Below are 12,222 nucleotides of genomic sequence, written 5' to 3' on the forward strand. Positions count from 1 at the left end.
CCCCCCCCCATATGATCTTAAGGCTAGGTTCAGATCTGAGCGATCCCAGGTCTGCATGTCCCAGGACTGCGTGATCGTGTGCGGGTGATTTCAATGGTATTACATCCGTGCGGCAATCCCTGAAAAAAGGTATATGTACCTTTTTTTGCGACACACAGCTCTTTTTAGCTGCATTCGTGTTCAATTGCACGAGCGGAATCGCAAATTGAAACCGTGCGATCCACCCGGCTCAACTGGGGTGCCATTAGGAAATAATGCCACCGCCAGCGCGATTGACTGTGGTGGGCGACTCCGTGACTGCTCGGCAAGCCGTGCGGTTACGGATCGCGCAGGTGTGAACCTAGCCTAAACGCTAAGCATTGGATCTATAGGTACTGACTGCAGTTTTGTGTTCCTGCTGTTTATACTCTCTCACATTTCTTCAACCTGCTCAGGTTCTCCCACTTTCAGTAATATCTGACATTTTAGCTAGTGTGCAGCTAATGATAAGGATAAAATATATTTCACTTTGCAGCATATTCTTTACAAGCATTTGATAGACTTGTGCAATCACAAACACAGTTAAAATTAATACATTAATGGCTACAGGAAAGGTCATTAGTGCACTAAGTGTAGAAATCATGCAAATAGTACACAGAATTTAATCAGTTCACATACGGGATCTTGCAAATGGAGGATAAGTTAAAAGGACACTATCTCCACTTTGATGTTTTTTTGACAGGTTCACATTAATGGTACACAGTTATTTGTTTTGCTGAATTATTATTTTGCTGAGATGCAGCGCATTTTAAATAACTGCATTGTGTGTGTTAGTGTACATTAAGCAGGCCCATTAAAATTAATGGTAAACACAAGTGCATCATTCATTTTTGGCACCATGGAAGCTTTATATTAATGCATGTAAGTGCACGTAAACTGGTATACAGCAATATTTGTTAAAACTCCTCTTACAATTTGCATATAGATGTGAAAAAGCCCCAAAGATGTACTTTATTTGAGGGAAATGGGCTTTCACTGCTTCCTCCAAGCTTGGCTCCACCAACTACTACCTACCAATGCTGCCTATAAAATGATGGACAGTCTCATTCAATATGGAGGCTCAGCTGGTACAAAGGGTTTGCTTACAGCTCAACCTTTAGAGAATAAATCTAGCTTTGCATATAACTTGGGATGCCTATATCTCTGGATCTTCTGACATTTTTGACTGTATATTTGCAGTCAATGTATCCTTTTCTTTCGCATTTTGGCATCACATTTGAATTGCTTACATTTCTGAAAGACTTATTTTAACCAGTACTTAAAGTAACATTGTTACTGCAAAGGGGCCTCTCTGACCCCATCGCAGCTCCATCATAAGCAGTGCTGAAATCAATGATGTTGCTGACCCAGGAGTAAAGACATAAATTGCTTGGTCATATGACAACGCTCAGGTCTAGTGATTGGATGCTGGGCCAGGGCATTGTCACAGGGGAGCAACACTCACAACACGTATCAAACAATCTTCGACATGTATCTAAATCCAATTTTTTTATTTGAATAGAGTAGGGAAGGGTTAGAAGCTCTTCCACATTTAAAGTGCTGTTTGTGTCCCTGATGTGGAGCTTCACCCATTCTATTTGTTCTAGTAAACGTTGCTACTAATAATGACGGAAAATCTAATGTTCCGAGTTGTCACTGAAACAGAAAAATATGAGAAACCTTCCAATGGGGACACTTATTCCAGTGGCAACTGTCTAAGAGCAGATTCACCTTACCTTACCTCTTACTTTGAAGAGCTCTCCTCTCACTTTGTGTTTTGTCTCATGTGTCTCAAGATAGGAAGTGAAAGAAAAGCTCCCCAATGGCAAACAACAAAAAATAAATGAATAATAAAAAACTTAGCGGGTTTTAACCTTGCTTCAGTGCCACTTAAAGCCAGATGCTGTTTCTCCCCATCTTAATTTGGACATAGCTCGTAATTGCCTGTCTTTCTGTTTAAAACCAAATGTCCCTGGCCCTCTTCTTTTTCCAGTTATAATAATATACATTTGTATATTGCATAGCTACCAAACATGTTAAATGCATTGGTGTTGTCAAAGGCTAAATAAAATAAAAAATTAGTGCTTTAATGGGTTTAATTGACCTTTTTTTGGTGCATGAATTCACTATGGATTAAGTGATCCACTACTAAAAAGTGTCCCTCTTTCTCATTTCGGGACATATATTAGTGGGGATTAAGCATCCCCCTCCCCTGCAATAGTAGCTGCCTGTGCAACCTATTAACAGGTATTGCCATGTGGGGTAAATATGTAAGAATATCTATATATTTACCCTTTAATATAAGTAATAAAAAGTTTTACCAAGTTAGCTGGTGGAACTGTACTTACTCCAGCAGCAATAGGTGAGCATACCTTCCAACTTTCTAAGATAAGAAAGAGAGACGCCTTTTAGTACGTAGACAAAGAGGAACCCACCCCTGCCTTAAACCTACCGTACTTATGCAGACCAGGAAGAAATATGCAAAAAGTGACTGGTTAAATCTATAAGTGTTTTTTTCAATCACTGCTTTTTCTTTATACTGGATTTCAAAATAACAAATGGATGGATGAAATGTTTTGTGGACTATAAGACTTTTGGTTGTTAAATAGCGCATTTTTACAAAAGTCTATACATCAGGCCACAAAGAGCAGGACATGAAGGACATTTGGCAGCTAAAGGTATGTGTTAATCCATTTCATCCGCCTGCTGCTGTTGCAAATAGCATTACAAATTTGTCTTATCCACGGGTTCACTTTTATTTATTGCGCAATCTTTCTACCACTCACTGTACATAAGGGGGTCATACTGTATCTAAATATGTCTAATGTATCATGTAATGAAATTCAAATTTATAGAGTGTATGGTTATAAATGGTCTAATCATAAGAAGCAGCAAATGATCTATGAAAAAGTATTCAATGTTTTTAACATGCCTAGGGCCATGATCATCCTTAAAGCAGACCTTCACCCTTACTTTGAACTTTCTTTAATCCTCCCTCTCATTATTATTATACAGGATTTATGTAGTGTCAACAGTTTGCCCAGCGCTTTACAAACCAAAAGAAGAAGTACAATTGCAATACAAATTCATTACAAGAGTGTTAGGAGGGCACTGCTTGTCCATATTCATTTTTCTTTTTATAAATCCTTTTTGATGTACTTGTCCCCGCACTACCGCCTTTCTCACCTAGGTGAGAATGGCGTAGTCCATACTGCCCGCAGGCAGGATATCCGTATTCTAAAACTTAGGTGTCTTTAGGCAGCTCTGTTTTTTATCATCGCAAAGATTTGGTTTCAGCTGAGAGCGGCTATGCCATCAACTGCGCAGATTTACTCTGAGACCCAGAAGGAGTGAGAGAAGTGGATTACAAGTGCAACCTGCACGCCAGAGGGAAGAAGAGAAACTGAGCGCACAGGATCTTCTGGTGTGTCATGGTGTAGGGGTGGCAAAAATCTCCAAGAAGAAAGGGAGAGGTTATCCTCTGCCCCTAGAACAAATTACCCCGGGATCGAAAAAAGTATCAATGTATCCATGGATAAGAAAACCTGCAGTTAAGTATATATAACTTTTTAAATTGCCTTTTCCCAACCTTTTTAAAAGTTCCTTTATTTAAATTTAAAAGAACTGGGTGGAGTTCCTCTTTAATCCAGCTCTGGCCCTGACTAGCAGAAGGGAAAGCACATTGTTATGTGAGAGAAGAGCTGAGTAGGTGTTGCACATTAAGATCTACAATTACTACCATATCACTGGATGCACCATGCAAACATGGGAAAACAACTACAATGCTATGAATATATAAAACGCATTATAAAATATTTATTTGGATGATAGTGTCCCTTTAACGAGCAGGATAGTATGCATGAATATACTGTCAGCCAGGCTCTCTAGCTGGTTGTATATATACATAACAAGACAACATACACACATGCTTGGCATACAGATCATAGGGAAAGCATTGGTTGTTAGTAAACCTAGTATTTTTGTTGGGCGTGGATGGTTAGTTCGTTGTCCCACCATATCTCACCCTCAGAGCTATGATCCTGTTGAACCGATTTACAAGGCCTCTCTTCTATTACTTTTCCCAGGTTCCATCCATCTCTTTCCGGGTTTTATCCGAGAAAAATGTGCCCCAGCATCCCTTTGGATGTGCACACTTCCGCCCACTAGGTGGTGCTGCACATCTGACAATCATTTGCTCACTCTAAGCGTATCTAAACCCCAAAACAAAAATATTATTATTATTATATAGCGCCAACAGTTTGTGCAGCGCTTTACAATACATGGAAAGCATTACAGTTACAATAGTTACAATACAATTCAAAACAAGATGGTTAGGAGGACCCTCCCTGTGAGAACTTACAATCCAAAAGATGTAATATATAGCAGTTTACCAGTCCATAGATGAGTTGCTTACATTATTTTTTATATTATTTTTCCTTTAGTTTTACCTGTTGTTTCTGCTAGTAATACACTTCCTGTCCAAGTATAACAGCACACACTCACTGCATCGGGGTGACAGTACCGGTAAAGGGATGTTGGGAACTCCCCTGTCCTCATAGATGGGCGGGGTCCTGTAGTCCTCAGAACAATGTAACAGATAACAGTGCACAGGCAGAGTGCACAGGAGGTTTTCAAGATTTCAAGATATTTTTTGCACTTATTAAACAGATATAACAAAACGCTTTCAATGGTATATTTACCAGAACAAAAGGGTTGTTACGCACATACATATACTGTACATAGGACTATAAAATAAATACATCTCACTGCCATGCCAAAAATGCTGCATGCACCTTTCTTTTGCTTTTTCATGCATTACACAGCCCATTCGAATGAATGAACTGCCCTAATGCAATGCACATTAGCGTGTGGCATAATGTATATAAAAGTCTATGCACTAATGCAATGCAACAGCATGAACAGAGCATAGTGTTGTGATTTACAACTGTGCCCCTTGCTTTGTGACTTCTGAAGCAAAGATCCCCCATTAGTTTTAATTAATGGGTAGAACAAATTGCCAGGAGAAAGAGCTCCTTTGAACTTCCTCTATAGGCACTTTCACCCAATCAGCTGCGGGTCAAGCATTCCCCACCCCACAGCTGCAAGTAAACAAAGGAGAGAGATGCTTGTGCTGACATCATTTACCTCATATGGCCACATTATGTAAATGTAATTCACTAAAAATAGGCATGCAGCCATATAAGGTCTACAATGTCACTGCATCCTGTCCCTTTGCTTACATCAAGCTGCAGGCAGGGAATGCCTCTGGGGAAGGAGACTCAGACTGCCGAAGCTGAGGGGGAGAAAAGGTTGCCTGGACTGATCTAGTAGCCCCACTGTAAGGGTTAAATCTTATTCTGCCCAGAGTTGTTTTTTAAGGTATTATTAACGTTATAAGTTGACTATTAGGGGATTAATAACCAACTAAGGTGCAATAGGTTTTTACTGTGAGAAGGGTACAAATGTGGAATTCACTTTTGCAGATAGTTGTATCAGCAGAAAGCAATGGCAGCTTCAAAAAACACTTACAGAGTTATTCACAAAAAGGGTGAAGAGTTTGGAGAAGGTAGGAGAAGGGAACAATCTAGGCCAAAATAGCTGAACTGGAAAGTGAGCTGATTTGGAGACATTTGTACAAATCTTCTTTTTTGTCCTAGACTGTTCACTTCTCCTGCCTTCTCTACACTTTTGTGAATAACCCTGTTAGATGAGTTCCTCAGTTTACAGAATATACAGGTTATGGAAATTGCTAGCAAGACACACACAAACACACACACACTATATAGCTTAAACGTGATGCACCTGCTTCTTCATTCAACCTTATTTAATATATGCAACTACATTTTTATGAAAGGTACAACATGCACAACAGCAGTTAACATTGAACAGTGGCTGGCAAGGATATGAAAAGAAAATGCACAGCTAAAGGAATGCTGGAGATGCCATCTTTTGTAAAATATCGCCGTTACACGCTTTCACTTCCGGACTGGCGTAAAGATCATAGAGTGCATAGATTAAATAGTAGAGCGGCTTTTGAGCATATGGCTGAGTATCTGGGAAACAGCAAGCCAATGGGTTTGATTTACTAAAGGAATAGAGAATTTTTACTTTGCAAAGCAAATGTTTATTTAGTTTGGTGATTAAAGGGTTTCTAAACCCTCCGCTTTTTTTTTTCATATCTCTATAGGTTGAACTTGATGGACATGTGTCTTTTTTCAACCTGACTAACTATGTAACTATGTAACTTGATCATGATTGGGTATTCATAGTGAGCGACACTTTACCATATTCACTTTGCTAAGGGAACAATCTTGACTTCTTAATAAACTCCAAACACTCTACACCAGGGGTCTCAAACTCAATTCACTTGGGGGCCACTGGACAAATTTTCTTCTCCCATGGGGCCCGCTTGCCAAATTTCATAAAATGTCATACTTCAAAATAAAATGTAACTATATACGGCACCAGTGTTAATGTCTGCGTGTGTTTATAATGTCAGTATACATGTTTGTGATGGTTTGTGTGTGTGTATTGTCAGGATTTCTATGAGTGATGTTGGTTGGTATGTGTGTTAATGTTTCTGTAAGTGTAATATCAGTATATATACATGTGTATATGTGTGCAGTCTCAGCATATGTGTTGTTTTTCCTACAGTTTTTAATTTTAATTATAGAGGACCAATAGATTCACACATTCTCTTACAGACAGAAATATGCACACATACAAATTCGCACAAACGCAGAAATACTCCCCAACCAGAAATACACTCCCTAATACACACACAGGCCCCACTCACACTTGTAAGTTTAGGTGCGATTAGGGATTCCTGCATCAAGAATTTGTGTTTTCCCAGGAATCCCAAATCTGCTGTTTACAAGAGGCAGCTGTCACCCATTCAAGTTAATGATCAGATAACAGCCGCTACATGGAAACGCCGACACATCGCATGTAATCATCATATGTGATATGGATACATGAGGTTAGGAATCTATCTACAATGTATCCAGGGATAGTGATTGTTTTCTAACTACCAGTAATCATATCACATGCGGTGTGCAGACGTTTACATGCAGCGGCTTCCATTTGATCATTAACTTGAAAAAGTGACAGCTACACTTGTAAACAGCAGATTTAGGATTCCTGCTGCAAGAAAATGATAATTCCTGATGTAGAAATCCCTGATCGCACCCACACACACAGAAATACACACATACACTTACACAATAATGCAGCCACCCCAAACACATACATGCAAAGCCCCCCCACACACACAAAATAAAAAAAAGAGCCACCTGACCTGCTTAGATTCTTGCAGGGAGGGGACAAGGAGGGGTCGAGGAGGCACAATGCCTGGGGACCTAGTGGTTGATTAGTAAAGCGTGCACCTTTGGCTGTTGCAGACCTTACTAATTTACCATTTCGACCAGAGCTCCGGCTGAAAGAAACTAGTGAGTGCCAGCGTTCTGTGAATTGTCTGGACCTGTTAGATTTCTGGACTTCCAGGGGTGTGTGAAGGGCTTGGGCTATTCGCGCAAACTCAGAGCAGTTGAAATCGCACAGGCAATTTCGCATGTGCGGGTCCAGAAATTATACAGCTGCTATCACCGACCACAGTACAGCAAAATTACTGGATGCGCGGTCCAGATTTCTCACGAAGTCCGGGATTGTATTAGGACACCAGTGCTAACAGGAGCAGCTATGTGTTCTGCATCTGACAGAGATGCAGTCCGTGTAGCTGCTCCCACAAGTCAGGAATGCGGTACTTGTCAGCTGGCTGCGAGCCTTAAGTTACCAGATCGGTAAATGGTCACTCGCACTCCAACTTGATGCAAAGTCAATACCTTTCATTGACTGGGATAGTGTCACATTTATAGCGACGTTTCGGAACCAAGTGGCTCCTTCTTCAGGCAAACATAAAGTAAACACCAACAGAGTAAGTGCACCTATATACACAACAGTGATAGCCATTAAACCAATCATAAAAGATCATACCACCCCCTCTGACACCCTGCTGACATCACATTCCCACCATTCAGGTGTAAACATAATACCACAAACGAGACCAGATCTTCCATAGATTACTGTTAAAAGTACAATCAAAATACCTTAACAGGCTGTGAGGATATGGTTTGTGCAGCACTCCATAAGAATGCCATGATCCAAGTGCGGAGGACGGGAACACAATAGTCACACCGCCCAGCGGCTTACTCCGCCCCCAACAACAATCAATGTGAAGGAGAGGGGCATCCCCAATGTCATGGCGATCGCCCTCCAATCACTGTGGAGTGACGGCTGGCTCAGCAGATGCGTGCGCACTAACCACTTGGGTCAGCGCACGCCTCCTAACAGCTCATTCATTGCCCCTAACTCACATGGGGGATCTACACCGGACCAATCCCTGGCATTCCTATGTTGCCTGCAAAAGCTCTATGAGTGTGGGAAATGTTTTACACTGACATTGTGTGCGCTAACACACAGATCCACTAGATACTATAAGTGACAAGGAGAGAATGTACAAACGTTTCAAGACACAGCACAGAAACATATTAAGGCAAGGGAACACAATCCTCGATTTGCTTTATCAATAAGGTGCATACCATAGATTCTGTGCATATGCGTATATGCGTACATACATACACACGTACATACAACTATACAACTATATATACACATGTGTGTACATACGCATACACACTGAAGCACGCATAATGCACCACCATAAATTATGCTGTATAGAAGCCCATAAGATGACGTCTCTATTAGTTTCAGGTACCTTTGTGGCAGTGTAGATGTTATTAGCGTCATGAAGAGGGGAGAAAACGTGAAAAAAGACCCAAACCAATAAAAACCCATGCATGCTCTGAATAATTAATTCAGCTGGCCACTCCCGGGTGTTTCCTTGTATATATATTGGTGTATAAGGAGGATATATCCATAGTGACAAGCAGCCACCCAGTCCCTATAGTGGTATATTCAGCAAGTTTGTCAAGGAAGTCCCCCTTATTCTTAATAAATGTAGGTAATTTCCTGACTAATGGTTGCAGAAAGAAGTCCACTACTTGTGTTAACAGTTCTGTAATGGAGCCCATGCCAGATACAATCGGTCTGAATAACAAAGAGTCCGTGCCCTTGTGAATTTTACAATGGAATTACTCCTCGTATGAGAGGGTGCTCAGGTACCGCTGTTCTGTAAAGCTGCATATCTGCAGCTTGTGATCATCTAAGGCACTGCTGCCTCTGTAATACTGCAATTCTGCAATACTGGTGACTAGTCCTCCGCACTCTCTCTTTCTGCCCGCTTCCAGAGTTCAATATTATAGGATTGATAGCGTAGAGAGGGTTTAGGACCCCTGTCAGGTTTTTATCGGTCTGTGTCACTGCTGGGGATTTACGCATTTTCTACTGGTGACCGTAACTCAAACATGGGATTGCATGCAGTACAAGAACTACCAAATAAAGACACCAACACCAAATATGGAATGGCCACAGCACTTTTATTGTTTTTTCAAATATTAATCAACTTTATTCATAACCATAATAACTAGAATAAATACTAACCAAACGTATATTGCTCAGCCATTAATACTCAAGCAATAATGTAACCAGTCAAAACCAAAAATTGAAAGTCCCCTCCTGATTAACAGGGAGTGATAATTACCACCAAAAAAGCAGCAACAACAAATAACAATTGGGGAGGGAGGGTGGGGAGCTCGCTGTGTTCTGTGTGACATTTGTCTTTGCTGGTCTCCTTTATATAGGGCCAGAACAGGAGCACCGAAGATTCCAGAAGAGCACAAGGGGGTCTATTCACTCAGCTGCCGTAGGCAGCTGAGTGAACAACCGACCCCAAGTGAAGTGAGCCTAACGCTGTACGGCTATTCACTTCAGGTTTGTACGGCTGATTTCAGCCGTATATCGGTGGGCTTCGGGTCGGCCGAACATGCCCAGCATGTTCAGCCGACCGGAAGTGCAGAAGGAGTTCGACTCAGCCGATCCAACATCTGGATCAACTAAGCCAAACCTCCAGCAGTCAATAATGATCTCTGTGCAAGTGGCTGGAGCCAGCCGTGAGATGACGGCTGGCTCTGCCCAGCTGTCCGAAGCAGGCTGTCGGCCGGCCAATGGCCGGCCATTCGGCCAGCTTCGGCTTTCACCACGGCTCAGCCGAGCCGAGGCATATGCCTTCGGCTCGACTAAGCCGCTTGGCCAAGTTCGGGAGCTGTACGGGCTATACTGAATAGTTCAACTGAACCGAAGGGGTCCTGCGGCCGAAGCTAGCCAAAGGATCGGCCGAAGCTACGGCTAGATCCTTTGGCTGCTTCGTGAATAGACCCCAAGGTGCTGAATTTTCCTGCCCAAACCACCAGCACGCAATTCTAAAAGGGGAAGTAGAACCTAAAATACAAAACTTGTGAGGGAAGGAGAAATAAAAGATGATGATAAGTGTATGCCTAGTGGCGAAATTTCACATGGCAAAGTTACTCTCTTTGAGGAAAGTTCTGAGAACGCATAACATCAAAACTGGATCAATATTTGAAGAAGAACACTATTTATCGGAGAAGAAACAGGATCAAGATTAGAAACAGAAACATTATTATCAACAGGTTGAGACCAAACTGCAGCGGCCCGAGAAGAAAATGACAGCCTATCGGCAATTCTGGGGAGAGAAGAAATAAGATTAGTTAAAACAGAGTAAACTCTGAATTAGAAATAGCTGCAGCCGATATGGAGTTTGTACCAATCAATGGGATAGGCTGCTGAGAAGATGAAAACCCAGCAACATCCGGGGAGACCAGCAGGATTTGAAGCATGTGCAGGATGAAGCGCTTAAGGAGCCACTGCTGCTGTTGCTGTCACCATAGATGATTCTGCAGAATGGTGAAGGATAGGAGAAGTTCCAGCATCCGTGTGACTGAGTGAGTTGCTATGCGAGCCGTCCCGACTGTTGGTGGCGTCTGCTCGCTGTCTAGGAGATGCTTGTTGGATAGGTCAAGGCTCACTACCATGGCTGCACCTCCTCACTGCTCATCCAGGCGAAGGGGAGAAAGGTTGCCACCTTCTGTGCAGCAACATTTGGGGTGCCAGTAACTGGAAATTGCAAAGCAAGCGCGCTTTGCATGTTTTATTTGTTTTTCGAACGCGTGTCAAACGCAAATTATTTGCACGTTTTACGCACGTACTCAAAATGCTTAGGTGTACATGGGGACTTTCACAGGCTACATTAACAGCATGCACAATGCAAGTGTTTATGTGCTCACAGATGTTAGCTTACTACTGTGACCAGCAGCCTGTAACATTCAGTGACATACAGTGCAGCTGTACACATTTACCCACACATCCAAGCAATTAAATGCATCCACGGACAGAAAAGTGGCCAAGGACGCACACTGTAAGCGCCGTGTCATAACACCCATACCATTGCACACCACAGGAGTGTAACGACCGCCCCCTGGTGTGAATGGGCTCTAAAAGCGTTGGTGTTTTAGGCTAATAAATATGAGGATAATGCATGTAATTTGATGATCAGTGACCCATAGGGAGGAGAGAGACACAAGTGTCTGACTGGTGTGTGGAGAAGTAAATTAATACAAACAAAATATAGATTGTTGATAAAGGTTTTTGCCATTTTTGTGGGTGTCTGTCTGATTCCAGAAAATGTGCTGTAGGTTGTCACCATGGATCTCAGGGTGGTGCAGGTGTAAATGGCACACAAGTACACAATGAATAGCAGCCAGTCAGGATCCATCTTGCACTGGTCTGGCTTCAGAAGGGTAAATTCTGACATGTTGCTGACTTATTCTAAATGGTTAATGTGCAGTGAATGGAAGGTGTACATTACTGAGGTAATGTACAATCAACAGGAAGGGCGCCGTAAAGAGTTACTGTATAGTGAATGTGCTAATGTATAGGGAATAGATGGAGGAGTCTCTGGAGTAAGCCAGTATAAGTCAGGGAGATATACTGAACACTCTTCATGGAAACTGGCCACTTCTGATGTCCTGGAGGAAATCCAACAAATACAGCTCTCCCAGCAGAAGCAGCTGCATTGCCTATCCTTCTCCTCCCTTCCTCCTGAGGGAAGAGACAGAGACCTTCAAATCTCTGGACAGCTATGAGAATAACAATTAGCTTAAAGTGTATGTAATTCCAATCACTATAATCTCAAATTCATCAAAATACTATATATATATTTATATATACATA

At 41.9% G+C, this 12,222-nt stretch overlaps 1 long non-coding RNA gene across 1 annotated transcript in view; it reads right to left on the bottom strand.

Annotated features, from left to right (window-relative positions):
• LOC108798743 overlaps positions 1–4,117 on the bottom strand; it is a 21,471-nt gene extending 17,354 nt beyond the window's left edge. The window contains exon 1 of the long non-coding RNA XR_001941972.1: positions 4,043–4,117. This is a non-coding gene — a long non-coding RNA (uncharacterized LOC108798743). The remainder of the gene's footprint in view (positions 1–4,042) is intronic.
• Between the last annotated feature and the right edge of the window lie 8,105 nt (positions 4,118–12,222).

The sequence above is a fragment of the Nanorana parkeri genome, unplaced genomic scaffold (assembly GCF_000935625.1).
Source record: "Nanorana parkeri isolate BGI_ZX_2015 unplaced genomic scaffold, ASM93562v1 scaffold1548, whole genome shotgun sequence".
NCBI classification, from domain to species: Eukaryota; Metazoa; Chordata; class Amphibia; order Anura; family Dicroglossidae; genus Nanorana; species Nanorana parkeri.